A 20605-nucleotide genomic window follows, 5' to 3' on the forward strand; every position below is an offset into this window, starting at 1 on the left:
TGATTCAAATACCTAGTAAGAGCTTCAAGACCAAAGGCTTTAGAATACAGAGGGGTAGAAAACCTCAGCTCATAAACTAAGAGGAGAGCTGCCATTCTACCTCAGATTATAAAGCTGTATATCAAACTGATAAAGATACTAAAGTTCAAGGCCGATTACTTTTTGCTTTAAAATAATTTTAAAATTTCCAAACTTTCTCTCCACTACTTCTCAACATTCAATGGGTCGTTAAAATACTAGACTGTACTAAACTGATTTAATGGCTTTGTAGCTAGTGAGTTACCTGAGCTCCCATAAGTGATGTTAACATTAGCTGCAGGTCTTTGAAATCCAAATGGTGTCTTTTGGTGGTGGGGTGTGTGTTCAAGTTTGGCAGCTCTGTTTTACTGATCAGTAGGTACTGGCTGGAGCTTCAACCATATTCATTTAAAAGCTGGGAGATCTGGGAAGGGGACTTGTCTGGGGGGCTACTGAATTAACAGTTGAAGGAGGGTGGGTTTCATATATTTTAATTGCATTCAGCTTCTGGCTCTTCAGTGATTCCCTACCCACCCTTCTTTCTCCCTGGAAGTGCATACAGAGCTACCATCAAACATTCAACTCAGCACAAAAAAAAAAAAAAAAAAAAAAAAAAAAAAGGAACTCCAGCATTTTGAGTAATTCGTAGGAAAAAAATGTCAGTGGTGTTCAGATAACATAGAAACTCAATTCAAATGCTTCACGTTACTTGAAAGTGCCTTATTCTGCTTTTACCAAGTTTGACTCTCCCTCTGATTCCTGCAGAATGGGAAGTAGGAGAATGCCACTCTGCTTCCATCTGTCTCTTTGTATCTGAGAGTGTAGAGAGGAACTGTCACACCAGCAGCTCTCCATCACAGCCCTGAGCTAGGGTCACAGCTGTCTTTCACCTATTAAAGATAATTCTAGGCTTTGTCTGAAGTGTGGAGTGTTTCTTTCCCCTTTCTCTTTAGGTGTAATGTATAACCTTGTCAAAGAGCTAAATATACTGCAAGTTCTCACAAGAAACAGAGAAGTGTCAGGGACTGAATACTTTCACACTGACTTTATAATAAGTTTCCGTGTTTTTTTTTTTTTTTTTTTTTTTTATTTTTATTTTTTTTTTAATAACAATTTGATGGCTTGCAGAAGCAGTTAATTTCCACCCACACACACCCCCTCCCCCCAGTGTAGTAGCTCAGGGTTGTGAATCAATTTGCTCTTGCACAGATATAAGTGAAATCCTGGCCCTACTAAAAAATTCTAGTCCCATGGGAGTTTGTGACTGACATCTTGGGAGTGCAGTAGCTATGACTTTCCTTGATTATTAAAAGATGAGGGGATTTGGTTAAATTTCAAATACATGAAAAAACTTATAGGTTATGCAAGGATTACTGACTTGACCAATGTTGGGAAAGGACTGTTGAAAGATGCAGTATCTTCAAGATAAAAATTCCCCATTTCTGGGGAAGAATGAATACTTCTGCCCTAGAGCAGGCAGTGAAATATCCATTAGAGTGCAACATGTTGTTGAAAAAAAAAAAAAAAAATTTACTCATTTAAATAAAACAATTATGTTGCAACTACAACCCTAAGCAAGGATTTTCTAGGGTCTGCAACCTTTCTAAGAATATTCTGGGTCTTTGTGGGAACCTCTAGCACTTCCCAGGAATTCCCTATTGCTTTCTGGGAATTTCTTAGACTTTTCTAGGAATTCTCTGTCACTTTTCCAGGAATATTCTAGTTCTTTCCAGGGATGCCTAGATCTAGACTCTTCCTAGGAATTCAGTGGCTGCTAGAAACTGGCTGCTGTCTCCTACAGGTGTCCATCATCAAATACTGAGTCTGTACTTATACTGACACAACCTTAAAAGACTTCAGTGTGATGTCTTTGGCATTCCTGCTGCTGTCCCACTTTCCAGGCTTGCCTGGAAAAATTGTTTTCTGCTCCATTTTGCTCAACAAATAAGAAGAGCAGCAGTAGGTCTGGGTACGGATCTAGCATCAGGTGTGTCCTTGAGTGACCTTCTTCCCTGCATAACTAGTGACTGTACATTCCTGCCAATGCAAACAGCTCATCACTATGGAAAAGACTCTTCAGAAGCTTCTCCTCAACACCTGCAAGTCCACTAGCTCCTCTGAATTTTAACTTCAATCTTCTCATCTCATGTGTACTACTCTGGTGAAAACTTGACACTGATACAGCTTCCCATCTGTCCAGGGCAATCTCCAACCAGTTCCATTGCCTTGTATAGTCTGGTCCTGGTTTGGGTAAGTTATGGATCATGTTCAAAACTGTAATGATAATGTATGTACATTTACATACCTTATCCAAGTATATGCTCCAGGATTTAAATTTCTGTATGTAAGGAGAGGTTTTCCCCAAGGTGCTTAAAAGGCCACTATGGAAAACTTACTCATTTTCTTCAGAAGTATCAGAAAAATTCTTTATGAAGAGTCAGAAGTGAGAAACAATTTTTAAAACTCCTGCTCAAGTCAGGTCTGGAAGCTTCCCACCTCTAAAACCAGAACACTTAAATGTAGTTGATGCCTTTCTAAATCTCTTAACAGAAATAAACAAAAGTATTATGCAGGAACACATACAGGAAGAACTGAAATATTGCTAGTTACTAAGAGTGCTTACTTATATAAAAGTTGTATGTTATTACTTGATATTTCTTAAATGCAGACTAAAGACCACCTTATATGGTAAATGTGCGCACACGCACACACACACACACACACACACACACACACAAAATCAGAAGCAAAACTTTCCTTGTTGGAGTGTGTAATTTTGAATTTCAACATCGGAGAATTTTTTTCTAGAACATCTCCAAGGAGTACACCAGCATGCTTTGATTTTAACATGATTGGTGTTTGGAATGAGAAACACATTATTCTGTTTTCTCCTTGATGGAAGAGAATTATATTTAAAAACGTGGCTTTTATCTCCATATTTGAAATAAGTGAAGTCAGCTTTTGACAGGAATCCTAAAGGTACTTCTCTCACACAAAATCTGAAGCCACAACTTACAGAGGATACGTTTGTTAATTGCAAGTTCTATTTTTGACAGATGTTCGATATGTAATAATGATCCGCTGCTTTGACTAATCCAGCCAAATCAACAGCTTTAGACAGAATTCAAAGGCTATTTCAGGGAACTCAGCCAACATTTATTTCTCTGGATTTAAAAAAAAAATAAAAATAAAAATGCAATGAAAGCTCATCTTTCACCCTCATAAATCCAAACACATGGAAAGTAAAATATGGATTCTCACATACTTTCCATAATCAAGTTGACCAGAGCTACATTAAATAAATAAATAATGGTAGAAAATATGGCTAGCGTTATTGCCCATGGGTTCAATATTTACCAGTTTATGTACCATCTGAGCTGTTTCCTGTAACAGCCAGGCACATGGCACTTTTATTCTCAAGAGACATTATCACCATGACAACTTTATCAGAATAAATTATGAAACACAACACTTGGGGCACGCAGAATTTGGGCACAGGCTTGGAATATTATTTTGTTAGTTATTCCTTTATCAACGTTCTAAGTGCCCACCAGAGAGAAGGAAACTAGAAAAATAAAAAATAAAATAAAAGGCAGTTACAAACAATGACTATTGAAATCATAATAAAAAAAAAAAGAAAAATGGAAAAACTTTACAAAGAGAAATGGAATAAAGTCATTAGGCTGAAAAATGGGCAATCAAAGAAGCTATTGCACTCGGCAGATGGAAAAGCAGCAGGTGCCATAGTGCGACGGGACCTTGCTTCCCATCATACACACTCTACAATGATGCAGGCTGACAGGGAAGGGAATTAATGTGTCGGAGCAGGTACTTTATGTCCATTAGGTGATTCTCAGTACATCCACACTGACTGCTACCTCTAGCTCTTTGATAAAATGACTAACAATCTATTGTTCAAAAAGTTGTATGAAAAAGGACAACGTCGTGTGACCTGCCTGTCACTGTCCCAGATTAGCACAGTGTAAGTGACCAAGTAAACATTTCTGCACCTCAAACTGGGATTCGAGATTTCAGCCTATGAATAAATTATTTGAATGCAGATGTTTAGAATACATTAAGGTAAAGCACATTGGACAGGCTCCACTTTGGAGAAATACTGATGATTAGAATTTTCAAGCCCAAATTAACTCTGGCAAACAACAAAGGCAGCGTGCAAAGCACGATAACACACCCACACTTACTTTTTATCTGGGAAAATCCCTTGTTACATAAAGGACAATTTATGTACTCTAAATTCCATTACTCCGGTGGCCCATGACACATCAGTCACAGAATCACAGAATCATCTAGATTGGAAGAGACCTCCAAGATCATCTAGTCCAACCTCTGACCTAACACTAACAAGACCTCCACTAAACCATATCCATAAGCTCTACATCTAAACATCTTTTAAAGACCTCCAGGGATGGTGACTCAACCACTTCCCTGGGCAGCCTGTTCCAGTGACTAACAACCCTTTCCGTAAAGAAGGTCTTCCTAATATCCAACCTAAACCTCCCCTGGCACAACTTTAGCCCATTCCCCCTTGTCCTGTCACCAGGTACATGGGAGCATAGACCAACCCCCACCTCGCTACAGCCTCCTTTCAGGTACCTGTAGAGTGTGATAAGGTCGCACTCGTCCTCTCCAGACTGAACAATCCCAGCTTCCCCAGCCGCTCCTCATAAGCCTTGTTCTCCAGACCCCTCACCAACTTCATAGCCCTTCTCTGGACTCGCTCGAGCACCTCCATGTCCTTCCTGTAGCAAGGAGCCCAAGACTGAACACAGTACTTGTGGTGTGGCCTCACCAGAGCCAAGTACAGGGGGACAGTCACTTCCCTAGCCCTGCTGGCCACACTGTTTCTTATGCAAGCCAGGATGCTGCTGGCCTTCGTGGCCGCCTGAGCACACTGCTGGCTCATATTTAGCCGACCATCAACCACTACTCCCAGGTCCTTCTCTGCCAGGCAGCTTTTTAACCACTCATCTCCCAGCCTGTAGTGCTGCTTGGGGTTGTTGTGCCCCAGGTGCAGGACCCGGCACTTGGCCTTGTTGAACTTCATACCGTTGGCCTCAGCCCACTGGTCCAGCCTATGCAGGTCATCCTGCAGAGCCTTCCTACCCTTGAGCAGATCGACACACTCACCGCACCTAACTTGGTGTCGTATGCAAACTTACTGAGGGTGTGCTCGATCCCCTCATCCAGATCATCGATAAAGATATTAAAGAGAACAGGCCCCAGTACCGAGCCCTGGGGGACTCCACTGGTGACCAGCCTCCAACTGGATTTGACTCCATTTACCGCGACTCTTTGGGCCCGGCTACCCAGCCAGTTTCTAACCCAACGAAGAGTATGCCAGTCCAAGGCAAGAGCAGCCAGTTTCTTGAGGAGAATGCTGTGGGAAACAGCATCAAAAGCCTTACTGAAGTCAAGGTAGACCACATCGACAGCCTTTCCTTCATCCCCCCAGTGCGTCACTTTGTCATAGAAGGAGATTAGGTTTGTCAAGCAGAACCTGCCTTTCATAAATCTATGCTGACTGTGCCTGAACACCAGGTGGCCCTGCAAAATATTCTAGCCTGTTTGCTTTCCTCATTTCCATCCCAAATAACAACAACAAAAATATGACTACAGAACTCATAAAAACAAAAACTAAATAGACACAAATAGTCTAAGAGTTTTCAATTTGTTCAAGTCAGTCAGTACCCTCCACTGACCATCTGTGCTTTTTGCTGCTAAGTTCAAGGATGTCTAGAATGATAAGTACAAGAATTACTTCTGGCAGCAATACAATGACACTCTTTGAAGTCCTTGCTTCTGACACAACATTTCCAAAGAGGCAAACACTGCAGGAAGTACCAACCTCGCACTGACAGGAATAAACTGCAAATTTACTTCCACAAAAAAAAAAAAAAAAAAAGAAAAAAAAGAAAAAAAAAAAAAGAAAGGAGTATCTAAGAAGGCCTGATATCTAGTATTTATCTGAAGTTAAAAGAATAAAAATTGATGTATGTAACTCTGTGGTATTTAATATGAATTTGGCAGAACCATATGCCAGGATTCTGCTTGACACCAAGGTAGAAGATTTCAATGCACTGAAATATTTTCTTTTGGAATTTTTAGCCATTGAATATACTGTGCTTGGAAAATGCTTCATTTGTCAATATGAATAGCAAACCAAATACTATATAGGGGATTTCATCCCCTAAAGCTACTTCCAATTCCTTACTCTACTTTGTTCTTTGTAATGATCATAATTCCAAATATATATGTAGAAAAGGCAAATCACTAGTAAAAAGTAGAAAAGGAAAATTCATCCAGGTTAAACAATATACCTTCTGCCCTCAAACCACTGGTGTGTAAAGAACCAACATCAACAAGAGATAAAAATGGAACACCAATTTGTGAGTTTTATTTGAAAAGTATGTTATAAACATATATTTATTGTTTTCCCCATCTATTTTGTTGCTTATGATATATTTTTATATACCTTAGAGTCAAGAATTATCTCCTTTTACGTATTCCAATCTCACAGAAAGTCTTATATTTTTTGAAACCATCCTTCACAATCCTCTTAGTTTACTGCATTCATAATTACAGTAAATAATGAGATACAATTTACAGGCATACTCTACTCTTCAGAAGAGAATAAACAGAAGGCCCATAGGCATATTCAGGCCTTTCAAAACGATCTGCTAGACATGCAACAGCCACTTTTTGAAGTCTTTGCTTAAAATTGTAAGGCATCATTTTCTTCTTTCTTTTCTTTATTTTTTTTTTTTTAATTAGATAATTTAAAAATATCAAAATACTACCAGAAATGGTTCATTTGTTTTGTACTGAAGACACAGAATATTACTTTAGGTAAGTTTTGAATGAATAAAGCATTAGCAGCACTGGCTAAAGTGTTATTTTAGAAATCTGAGGTACAGCCAGAGCAACCTTCACACCTGACTTATTTTAGTGGCATTTGAGATCCAGTATAGGCATAAGAATCAACACTGAGATAAAGCATAGTCAGATGGGCCATGGTAATTCCAGGAACTAGCACACACGTAATTAGAGTCTGTTTCTGCCTCAAGCAAATATATGAATTTAAAAGGAAGGCAGGGAAGTAGATGAGACCAGGGAGACAAATAAATATCACAGAAATGTGAAAAATTCTTACCTAAAAGCTTAAGCACAAAGTTACATCTCAATATGCTTTTGCATCAGCTGTTAAAGCAAATGCTTCCTGGCTGTCCAAATCTTGGAAATACTCCTAAACAAACATAACATATCAAATTTCACCCACTCAGGTGCCTCTGATAATGTAGTTTCAACTGCGCAAGGTGATGCTGTACCAATATTTATTGATAAACTAAAATGCCCCATGTCTTCTGAGAATCTGTCCTAAGGGACGTAACTGAAGGCCCCAACATGATATGATTATTTCTATACAATCTACTTCAAGCAGCTGCCATTTAAATGCAAATTACTGGATAAATTTCCAGTTATGACCTGTAAGAAATATTTTTAGTAGCATTTGGCATGATTGATTTGAGTTCCGTAGCACTGCCTTCTCCCAGGGATTATACATTTTCAGCCCACTTTACTCTGCAGCCATATGGAATGATAGAGACCAAGAAGGAAGGATGCATACAAAATGCCTGCTAACCAGAAAGGCAGATGGGAGTATTTAATCCTAAACCTACACCAGAGTTCATTTTGTAGTTGCACACAGTTGCAGACCAAAAAGAAATTGTAAAAAGCTTTTGCTTAACTTGTGGGTTAAAGACATTTTTGCTACTGCTTTTCTGACCATTTAAAAGAGTTAAAATATATTCTGCCTGCATATGCTGAATGGTAGCAAACATGATGCCATGTTACTCACAGCAGTTCAGGATGTAATGACATTAACACTGACATATTTGTATGTAGCATGGCCTCCTCGCTATATGCTCATTTATAATCTGATCACATGTCCACTTAAAAAAAAATCAGCTCTCTCTGTGAAATGGATAAAATACTATTACTAAATGATATGCATAATCATTCAGTGCCGTTACTACCGAAAGGTGATATTGCAGTGACATTGAGAAAATTGGATCTATTCTTCATACAATTATATAGCTACACTTTCACTCTAATGCCATTCTAATTGGAAAGGAGCACTGAAATGTGAAACTGGGTGCATTTCAATATCTAATTATCACTCAGTAACTCATTCTCAAAATAGTTTTCTGGAAAAGACAGTTGCCAAGCATGCTATTTTAATTTTGAAGTCTTCACTAGTATTCTTACAGAAAATATATTTTATTCACTATTTGCCCATATTTCAGCTATTACACTTGGGGGTGGGGAGGGGAGATGGACAATAAATACAAGTGTAATTTGTAATTTGGTCTTGCTCCCATGGAAAAGCACTTGCATTTACCAGTCTGCCAGTCAAAAAATTGTGATCAAGAGATGTTTCCTGGGGCAAGAGCTGTAAAGGGTTAAGAGCTAAAACCAAATTAAAAAAAAAAAAAAAAAAAAAAGCAATATAAAGGTAGCATTTTGTAAATAAAACATTTGCTAGATACAAGAATAAAAGAAGTCATTTTACTTATTATAGGTAAAATCAGCACAAAATACAGTATAGAGCCATTACAGCACTTTAACAAGGTTCCTCTCAATTGGTGTTTCTCTCTCAGGATTTAATGTGTTGACAATCTAACACAATTTAATTTTGATAACAGAATATCTTTGGGGGGATTTAATAATGAAAAGAATCTAAAAAACTATACAAACATGAAATACGAAAGTTTTGATGCTGAGTCTGGGTTTTGTTTTTGAAAGGAATAGAAGCTTTTACACAGCAATGCTTGTATTGACAAAGCAAAAGGATGCCCCTGCCTGCTTGCGTAAATTGTCAGCAATCACCTGCTGAAAGCTTCCTTGTAACAAATCCAGCAAACAGCAGTTGGAGATAGGTGAGTCCCAAGATGCTGAAAGGCCTGAATTGCTCCAAAGCTCTGTATTTCACCTTTAGGCTACAACTCCTCATTTCCCTTGCACATTAAATTTATTATTTTGCTCTATTCTCTCCCCAAAGACACAATTTAATTTAAAAACAACATTATTTTCTTTACCTAATGAAAAGGCTGAATCAGGAGGTGACAGGAAGAACAACTTTGAGACATTAGGTTATCGTCACCAGACATCCAAAACACAATCTAAACATGCTCCTTTCTGATAGATGTTAATTTGTAATTACATGGTCTTTAAAGACAGGGAGCACTGCAGGAAGCTTCTCCAAAGATCACTACTATATATCATCTTATGCAGTACATAAAAGATGACAAAAAGAAAAAAGAGAAACCACTAATTTCTTCAAGTTGAATACACATCCATATCTGCAGCCAAGTAGAACTCCTGTGAGATGGGCACAGTCTGGGACCTCTCATAATTACAAGCTGTCGGTTAGATAAATGGAACCAGAATGAATCAGGACTCCCTTGCATGTTCTTGCCGCTTTACCATCCAAAGTTGTCATTGTGTATAACACGGTATAACATCAGTGCTGATATATCTGCCACGGGGTCAGGGTAACAGTTAATAATCATCACTGCTTTGAAGCTAGCACTTTGCAAAAATACCTCTGTAAACATACTTGTAATATTTCCTATACATTGAACAGAAAGCTCTGTCACAAGAGCTACATAACTTACATGCAGATACCTTAAAAATATGTCACCATTCATTTTCAGAAAAGTTCTCCAATTCAGCTGCGAAGTTAAACAATATATTAATTTCACTCAGGAAGTTTTCTCTGAGCCTGGGAATTCAGGAAGTGTTCACCATGTTGTACTCCCATTCTTGCAATACTGGAATTTTATTTTTATTTTTATTTTTATTTTTTTTTTAAGCAATTCTGTTATATATTTTAATCTCAGCCTCACTTGGTGTCATCTGCAAACTTAACATCCTAGTAGCCCCAAACCCTGGGCAGACTTCCTGGAAAGTACATTGACTCCTATTTAATACAGCCATTAAAAACTATCCTTCAATTACAGTTGCTCTAGAGCTTTACATGTGGCTTCTGGAACCTGTCATCCTCTCTACTTTCCATACATAATCATGAATGGCTCCAAGATTTTCTGCTTGGTGCTCTAAGTGAAAACATCTGTGGGCCTAATTATTTTGACAACATCCACAAGACAGATCCTAACATTATCTGTAGGTCTTCTACCATGACTTCTTACTTATTTTGATCATATGATTAAAACACGTTTTGGTGAAAAATAAGACAAAAAGTAGATTTCAGCCTTCTAGGCAATGTCTTCTATTATTTCTCCTTCCTTGTTAAGCAGAAAAATAACTGATTGCTCAGTTATTGACATACAGTGTTTTCGTTGAATGTTTTATGTGCCTGGCTGGTTGGTTCTTCTTGGCTTTTCTTACATTTTCTCTACATGATTTACTACTCTATGATCATTTTCCTTAGCAATTTGACCTAGTTTCCACTTTCTACACAATTTTTCTTGAGGTTTAAGCCCCTGAAGAGTTCATGATTTAGCTAACCTTCAAATTAGGACAGCTAGTGTCTGTGGTCTTGCTAGAAAGTCTCTCAGGAATTGACAATTATCTTTGATTTCTTTTCTCTTGTACTGACATATAATCTATACTAGTATCTTAAGGATTTTAAGTATCCCTTCTTTAAGTTCAGTATTTTTAATTTGTTCTTATCTCTCCCTGTCTTCCTCTGCATTGGAAACTTCAACATTTCCTAAAATTTGTCACACAGCCCATGCTTCACTTTTGCATTTTCACCTGTCCACTGTTAGTGGTAACAATGCAATCTATGAGCCTCCCTTTAATTCCTTCTTCACTTCTAAAAACTTGAAAGCTGTCTGCAAACACTTGAAGCAGATAGTGGGCCATCTGGATTCCTTCCCAGCAGAGAGGTGGGTAGCTTATGCCCCACATTAACACCCTCTATCTTAGCATATAGTGAAATGATAATGTCGCTTTGCTACAACTGGACAGAATGAGAACATTACTGACAGATGGATACCAACAGAAAAGAGCTAAAAATGGCTAACTGTCCTAAACTGATGAGAAAGATTTAAGAACGGACTGCTGAGTGATTATAATAAAGATTGTTCAACTATTCTATTAGATAACATACAGTCAGTTCTTAGAAGAAAAAAAAAAAAAAAAAAAAAAAAAAGGAAGAAAAAGGATACCACCAAATCCCAACACAACTTTATATTTTTACTGTTCTTACACAATACACATCAAGTAATTTATGCCATTGACACATTGACAGTCTTCAGTATTTCAAATGGGATGGCAGCACAATGAAGGAAAAAAACAAATTAAGTAACACTTCCTTCATATAAGATCTGATTATTCATGGAAAATATTATAACTGTGGATCTGCACAGAATAGAATACAAAATGAAATAGAAGAATATTTCATCCTTTTTTGGATAACAAGGATGTCTTGCTCAATAAATATATCACCATATTTCTTATTTCTTTTCAAAGTTTAAAAATAAGTTCTTAGAGGAAAAATAACCTTAAGTGACATAAATTAAGCTTTTCCAGGTGTAGCAACCACCAGCCAAAAGAGAGAGGAAGGGAAATTCATATTTGAGCAAAAGGCCAGAAATAAAACCATGCTTTTTAACACACCCTGGAAAGCTTGTTCTGACCATTCATATTAGGATGACATTCATTTTAAGAGAATTTCATAAACTAAGATAACACAGTTATCACTTGCCAGCAGGGGTAAGATTCATTTCACTTAGCTTTAGACATCTCCTATGCAGATGTCTCCAGTTAAGCTAATCACACAGGGGATCTCCTTAAGCTCGATTTGGAAATATCTGCATGTTTATAGGATCAATTAATCTGACCTATGTCCTGGTTTCAGTTAGGACAGAGTTAATTTTCCTCCTAGTAGCTGGTAGGGTGCTATGTTTTGGATTAGGATGAGAAGAGTGCTGATAACATGCTGATGTTTTAATTGTTGCAGAGCAGTGCTTACACTAAGCCAAGGACTTTTCAGCTTCTCACACAACATGTCCTGCAAGTGGGCAGGCTGCTGGTGCAGCAGGAGCTGGGAGGGGACAGACCCAGGACAGCTGACCCCAACTGGCCAAAGGGGTATTCCATAATTCCATACCATCTGGTGTCATGCTAAACAATATATAGGGGTGACTAGCCAGGTTGAGGGGCTGGCTGCTGGGGGATGGGCTGGGCATTGGTCAGCAGGTGGTGAGCACTTGCATTGTTCATCACTTGTTTCATACACATTATTATTATTATTATTATTTCCTATCTTAATAAACTGTCTTTATCTCAACTCACAGGCTTCACTTTCCCATTTCTCTCCCCCATCCCAGAGAGGGAGCGGGGAGGGTGAGCGAACGGCTGTGTGGTGTTTAGCTGCTGGTCAGGTTAAACCACAACACCTATTTTAGATGTGTACTTCTGAATGAGGTGAACCATGTCCATAATTCACCTATTGACTATAAAAGGAATCAGGACAACAAGCTCATTTTGGACATCTAGTTTGGGCCAGATTAATCCCACCCTAAATACCACTGTAGTCCAAGGCTATGTCACATCATAAAAGAAAATAAAAGCCTTAAAAGACGCTGGAGGAAGCTAGTTTTCTTGCAACAAGAATACCACAGCCAAGGACTTAAATCACACAGTAGTTAATTTATTTTGAACTGTGGTTCAAAGCCCTAATAGACATCAAAACCTTAACAAGATTCTCTCTTCTATTCAAAAATGTTTAGTTTTAAAGTAATACTAGACAAGTGTTGAAGTGTTAAAGGTTTGTCAACAATATTCAGCAATTTAGTCACTGATTTTCAATCAGAGTGTATCTTTTCTCTACTTACAGGAAATAAATAAATGGAGAATACAACCAATTTTCCCAATCCACTCTATACATAAATGCATGAACATAGCCTGGAATCTATTTTTATCTGTGGTATACAAACACTACTAATGTTGCTATTGCATATGATATTTAGTCTGCCTTTACTCCAGCAAATAAATTAAAGTTAGAACTTTTTGCCAAGAGTAGCCACAGAAGTATTATGATGCCTGGCAAAATATTTGTTATTGCTAATGTTACAGACAAAAACTCAGGAGCACCTGATAGCTCACCTAAAGAAACAACTTGGAAGTTTTTGTACTTATCTGTGTTTTCTCTGTATTCGCTCAAGCTAGAACTAAACATATTTACTCTCAGTTTTAGATAACTATTAAATATTCAGTCAATAACATCTGCAGTAAAATCCAATACTGGAATATAAGGCTGCAGATGAAGTTTAAATTATTTTTGTTTAATCACAGACATACTGTGAACAGTAAAGCCAACTGACTTGAAGTGTTTGTCTTAGAAGTTTGCTTTACCAAAATTATATATTTTGGTAAATATACACTCTCACAAACTTATATTGATTTATATTGACAAACCCATTGATTATACAACAACCCAAAAGAGAAAACTAAAGTATCAATACCGTACTTATTAATCATAGATTCACTAGCCTGCAGATTATGGAAATGCTCCGCCTTTATCAAGTTAGCCAATGTTAACATGAGCTTTTTTAGAAAGCTCACATTTTTCTGTGAAGTTTCAATGAACAAAAAAGCTAAGGGGCTTTGACTTGACAACAACATATTGATATCTTTATTCATCTTCTTTTCAGATATCCTGTGGGTATCCTTGGAAATATCAGCCCTCCCCTCAGGATTCATACACTGCACTGTGAAATCCAGTGTATACGCTATCATCTTAGTAGGTCTAGACTCAACTATTAACTGCTTTAGCCCAAAGGATGACAGAGGATCATATGTTACATGAGAGAAGTCTGCTATGAGACAGATGAGCTACACTGTTACATTTCCATTTCCTACTGCTTCTTCTGATTGCAGCAAGCCATCTTTTTTTCACCAAAATGGAAACATCCCTCTAAGTTCTATATAAATATAAACTACCTGCATGGAAGCAACTAGAAGATTAATGTATATTTAAGAAATCAGCCAGGAAAGACCAGTTCACTTTCAAATTTAATTATTTAACTTGCATTATTTACCCCAGCACTCTTTTAATACTAAGATCATTGAGCAGAAGTTTATCTATAATAGGATATTAATTTACTATTAATCATCTAGTCTAAATTTGCTTTGGTATTTTGCGTGTAAGTAAATGCCCTCAAAAATAATGCTCATCCAAATCTGTGTTTTTAACATACCCAAGTAATTCACATTAAGAGCAACATCACAAGAGAAAATAATATTAATGAGAACTCTCTATATCAGCTCCCTCCATAGAGAGGCTAACAGCAAGTTTCTGAACTCTTGATACTCATATATAATAGTGAGTTTCCATTAAGCAGCATCTAGAGGATGATACAAAAACCACGTTCAAAAGTAAAACTGGATTAACACCATATATCCAGAATATAATTTTGAAAATTCTTAATCCATACAAACAAAGTATGGTGCCTATACAATCACAGGCCTCATAAAAAACAGCAACTCTTAAACATCAGAATTTAATTTTTAAGATTACATCATAATCTTGTAGACAATATCTCTAAGCCAAAAATTGTGAGGTTATTTAGTGAGCCATGCTTTTGCAGAAATTTACTTTCACCTTCCTCAGCAGCTTAATGAGTGATTGGAAAGGAAAAGGAATCAGTGGCTTGCCATTAATTATTGTAAAAGTAGTCCAGCAAGCTCATAAATAGCAGATAAATCATTTTGTTGATGTGGTTAGGATAAGTTAACATGTGGCAATGCTTTAGTCCCCCTCCTCCTATCCCCCCATACACTGGGGGTGACAAGTGTCCGAATAGTTCTCAAGTTTAGGTACAAAGCTACACTATACCAGCCTGTCCCTTGTCAGTTCTGTAATTTGCTTAAGTAGTCTTGCCTCCTTTGAACTTTGCTCCTGAAGAAATTTCAAGTCAGACTGGCAACCACAGAATCATAGAACCACAGAACTGCTCAGATTGGAAGGGACCTTAAACATCATCTAGATCATCCTACCCCCCTGCCATAGGCAGGAATGCCAAAATATAAGAAAGAAATATAAATTGCATATATATATATATATATATATATATGCAATATATAAAGAAGCCTTAAATTATAAATATGAGACATAGAAGAATACCAACCATTCCACATTTGAGTAGTATTAGGATATTTTTCAGCAGAAGCCTATATTTTTAAAAGCTATTTATGTTTTATTCTTATTTTTTTTTTTCTAAACTAGGCCCAAGAAGCCTCTTTTATGTATCTATGAGTCTCAACAGTAATGTTAACACCTTATTTCTTCCTATCTTACAGATCTCTTACAGCTCTCTTCTAAATAGAAAATGACCTCTCTATACCCTGAAAGTCACAGGTCAAATTTATTTATAATTGATTGGAATTAATATTTCATGTGAATACATCATTCAATAAACCTCGTGTCTTTTTCTTTTTGTAGAATATCAATTGAAGATTTTAATCTCTATAGATTATGTCATTTGAATCTATTATATAAAAATACTTAAAAATTGATTGAGTGTATTTACCAACTGTGCAGTTTTGCTTAGTTAAGCCCTTTAGTATACTTTCTGTTCCCTTACTGGGTGCCTGTGTTAGCAAAAGCATTATACCCAAAATATGGTTGCTAGAACAGAATATTGCTGATGGGATCTAGAAAATGTAGATATTTCTGCAGACATACACATTCAAAAGACTAAATTCTTAGGGAAAACAAGATTTGAGATTTTTTAAAATATAATTTAGGCATATTATTCTGAAAGGTCAAATGCACATTCCTGTTTCTTTCATTGTTATCACAGTACTATTAATAAATACAATTCCAGTGTTATTTATTTATTTATTAGAATCTCTGTATTCCCATAAAGTTGCTGTATCATTCTAAAATAATACCATTACTGCTTTAGAGACCTATGCACAAGCTTCATTCTGTATGAAATACTTCTATTTATTTATGGGAGGCAGATATTCTAGCTTTTAACAAGAAAAACATCTAGGATAGAGCCAGAACCAAGCACTCCTTTCTATACAATTTCCTTCTATACAATTTGATTTTAAATACCTATTCTGTAGTTCCAAGAAGCTTTTCATTTTTTTTTTTTTTTAAATCAATTAATCAATTAATTTTGTGAAGTAAAAACTAGCAAAAAACTGTGACCTGTCAAATTTGGAACAGCCTCCCTGACACATCGAACAGCCTCTATACATACAACTTGCCAGTTCTTACCTGTTTTCAACTTCAGGTCAGTCATTAAAAAAATTAAATTTGGTAAAATAGTGATGCAGTTTTTGATAATCCTCCCCATGTGTTAGGGAACATAACTGAAAAATAGCTTGCCTGGAACTTCAGACTTCCTCCTCAAAATTTCTAAAAATGTGAACTACTGAAACAGCAAGTTGAAAGGCACTACCTATAAAAAGGGCAAAATAAAATGTTTGATACAACGTGTGTTTAGCCTCTGGAACACATAAGATAAATCTGAAGCTGATAATTTATTGGTAGTAAACACACATACACACACAAACAACCTATATGATAATAACTCAGTATATAATAGCAAAAACACAAAAAACATAAATATCTCTGGAAAAGAGCCTTACAGTAAATGGTAAGAAAAAAAAATCAATTTTTTAGGAGTTAGTTAATAATTAAGTTTTTATTTTATAAAAGTATGCCTTTTTTTTTTTTTTTTTTTTTTTTTTTTTTTGAGCTGACTGCCGTCTAATGATATTGACCACAGGTCAATATAAACCAGTGTTTGGTCTGAGGCATCAGGCTTAGAATCCTAAACCATTCTACCAAGAAAGCAGGCCCCTGCAGTTGTCAGGTTTTCATTCCATGTCAGTTCCTTTCTCAGTAGCACATAGTAGGTTCACTCATTGCACCTGAACACCAAGCTGAAACGTGAAATATTCACACATTTCCTAATAAAAAAGGCCTGACAGGTGATTCATGTTTGTTTCCTTTGCAGCTCAATTTAGAGAATCACATAATTGTTTGTGTTGGAAAGGACCATAAAGATCACCTAATTCCAACCCCACTGCCATGGGCAGGGACACCTTCCACTAGACCAGGTTGCTCACAATTTGAGCACAACAGTGTCCACAGCAGCTCCTACAAACACCAGATTTACATATTAGCTCTGCAAGGGAAAGTTTTTAGCAGAGGAATGAAACAACAGACTTGATCTAACTGATTTAAACTGCCTAAAGACACTTTCCAACCGAGTTTAAAAGGCATCACTCATTGAAAAGAGCATAATAAGTAGATTGCAAGGCTTATTATTAAAGTTTAGGCTGTACAATTGAAAGATTGTTGTTGTTGTTGTTGAATATCATCTGCATAGTATATTTCATTGCCTATCGTGCTTGAATCAATACTCACCTTTTCTGAAAATAGTTTTTTGTTGCATTGACAAACCAGTTATTACCAATTGAGGTATTGCCTTTGTACTCTCATGTCTTCTGCTATACAGCTGTTCTTTATGTGTTTTACCTATCAGTTTTGGATCTGAATTCTCTCCAGACAGCTTTCTTTCCTTTGACAGAGACAGCAATGTAAAACACTTTGCAGCCCTATAATTTCTACAACTGTTAGTGATACGTCACCTATTTAAGTTTGAAAAGATAACCTCTTCAGCAGAGGTACAGTAGGACAAGTCCTTTACCACTGCAAATAAATATGGTTGTATTGTTTAAACTTATCAAAGTCACTACCTAGAAAAATCCTTCTTTCCTTCCTTCCTTCCAAACAAACAAAAAAATTAAATTCCTTAAAATAATAATTCAGGAGAATCAGTAAAAATTGAATCTTGGCTCGTATTGGAGACCTAGTAGGGATACTCTCAAAGCAAGTCATACAACATAAGTAAGTACATGGAAATAATCTGTTCTCTTTTTGCTTGTGATAGTTCAAAAAAATGGACAGCTTTGCTTCATCCAAAAATGCTGAAATAGTAGCACTTGAACTCTTCTCTCTATGGAAAGTTGCTGCTTGCCTTTGGGAAATCTAGATGGGAAATAAGATGAGATGCAATCTGGAGAAGAGGAATTGATTTACTTTTGTCTATGAGGGGATAGAAATCCTGCCAATTAAAGAATGTGAACTGAAGAGGAATTTTACTTTCTCTTTACTCTGACCTAAAGCATTTACATTTCAGGCTAGCCATAAATGTACATTAGATATGGTTTCCTGAGCTATTCTTAACAGGAAAAGTAAGAAAATATATGTTCACTCTTGTATTTTTATTCTACTGACAGCTCTTCCAAAACATTTGTGAGGGTTCTGCTGCAGTTTGTACTTGGTACTGCAGCTTCCACTTGCTGAGTCAGTGGTAATGATGCTTGCACAGGTACCAGGAAGCTTTACTTAGCTAGAGCTAAGGACAGTGTGGGTACTTTGGATAACAGAGGACGGCCACACGGTAACTGGAATAGCTCTTAGGGAGGCCTTTCTGTCAGCCTTGAATTTTACCTCACATCATCTTAGGCAAATGTTTTTTATTTAGGTTTTCAAATATTTATATTTATCATATCTATTTTTCTTACCAGTGGTTTCTACAGACTAAATTTAGAAAACTGAGCATCTGTTTTCAATTGTTTCAGTTCCTTAAGTACACATTAGTTGGTGCTTACATGACCATGCAAACCTCACCCCAATTCCTTGTTCCAGCCAATACTAGAGTGCAATTCTGCAGAGTGGCAGACTGAGATCTGTTGCATCTTCCACTGGGTTTGTTGGTTGAAGTGGCAATCTGGGAATCAAGAATCCGAAAACTGCTGCTTAACTTAGGTGAAGTTATGACATGACTACTTATTAGTAGTTACCGCCTCACTTTTTCAGAGCTGCTTATAGGATTGTCTGAAAGAGACAACGGGTTGTAAGTAAAATTGTCAAAGAGTTTCCTAAAGCAATTGCATTGTTTCTGGACAGCTATCTTCATCTAGACTCTATGGAAGTTATGGAAACTTTTCAGTTTTCAAGTACAACTTATTGCAGATAACTAAAACTAGCAGAAGTTTCCATCAAAGACTAATTTCTGTTTCAGGAAGGCCCAGAGACACAAGCTGTTGGAGACTAAGAAAATAAAATTCTGAGAAAGCATCAGTGTATGCTTGTCCTGTCCTTATGGGCATCCGCTACTAATAAATCAGAGGCAGTAATTGGGGCCACGCAAAGGTTGGCTATACTTATATAAGCAAGAGAACAAGAAAATTTTGGATAATTTTTCTAATCCTAATTTCTATCCCTAACCCATTACTTTTTTTCTGTTTCTAAATGCAATCCCCTTTTTGGCATCATTTAGCTGATTTTAATAACTTGACTGGATAGCAACCATGCACAGTTAATGATAGAATTTAAATAATGTTTCATTTTAGAAATCATTTATAGTGATAGCACTGTTAGCTAGTTTCAAATGACATAATTTGTTTGTATCCCAATTCATACTCTAGCCATTACAAAATCATGGTTTTCATCTTCTAATAGCATTGCTTATATCAGGGAACAATAAATTCATGTTTCAAATAATCTAGTATTCAAACCTTACCAAGCTCTTCATCTCAACATTGAGTACCGCCATTTGTAGACATTTTGTGCTAACATAAAAATCGGTAGTGACCAGTTTTCTTTTTCCTTTTTTTTTTTTTTTTTTTTTTTTTCCCATTTCCTTTAATTCTGATGCCAATAGACCTACTAACAGAATTTTCCTGATCCTTTAGTGGGCAGGATCTTTACAGGGATGCCACACAAGAGACAATTCTGGATGATTTCACTTGTGGTTCAGTCTCTATAATTGGGAAATAATGTTTCTTGCAAAGAATAGGTTATAAAAATCCTTACAGTCAATTTTAAATGAAGAATTGCTTTCTTTGAAGCCAATGACTATCCCAACCAGATGTTTATTTTAAAATAATAATAATGAAAAGATTAATTTTTATGCTTTAACAATCCGATTTTCAGCAAGCAGTCTTCACTTATATGTGGGCAACTCTATTCTTGTAAATACAGGTGAACACAATTTTGTAGTATTAATCCTTACATGCTCTCCTCATTAAGAAGGTCTATTGCATTAATTGGTATGTCTGTAGGCACAATAACAGTGTGCAGGCAGGAATGTATGATTTAAGGTATGCTCCCACAAGTATAGGCTGGACAGAATTTTAAAGGAATTCCAGAGTTGCAAGACTCTGTTTTAAATCAAACTACTGTAAGAGATCTATTCTGCTGTTTTTGTTGTTGTTGTTGTTATGTTTTGTCTTTTTAAGTGCAGTAAAGTGGTCTGGGGAAAAGACAGCCTATTAACTGCCTTTGTCTGATTGCAGGACTTTGGCCTTTCTCAAGAGCAGACTGCAGCTTTCAGATGGTAACCGATCTTTACAGCATCTTTTCTGCAAGACAGTTTGGAATTGCTTCTGATTTCACATAGACTACACCAGCAGAGGTGCACTTCCATGACTGAGAAGTTATCACTGTAGCTGAGGGGAGTGTCAGCCTACCCTTCACTGTCCCCTTGTTCTCTCACTTAGTTCTTGC

The sequence above is a fragment of the Oxyura jamaicensis genome, chromosome 10 (genome assembly GCF_011077185.1).
Source record: "Oxyura jamaicensis isolate SHBP4307 breed ruddy duck chromosome 10, BPBGC_Ojam_1.0, whole genome shotgun sequence".
Taxonomy (NCBI): domain Eukaryota; kingdom Metazoa; phylum Chordata; class Aves; order Anseriformes; family Anatidae; genus Oxyura; species Oxyura jamaicensis.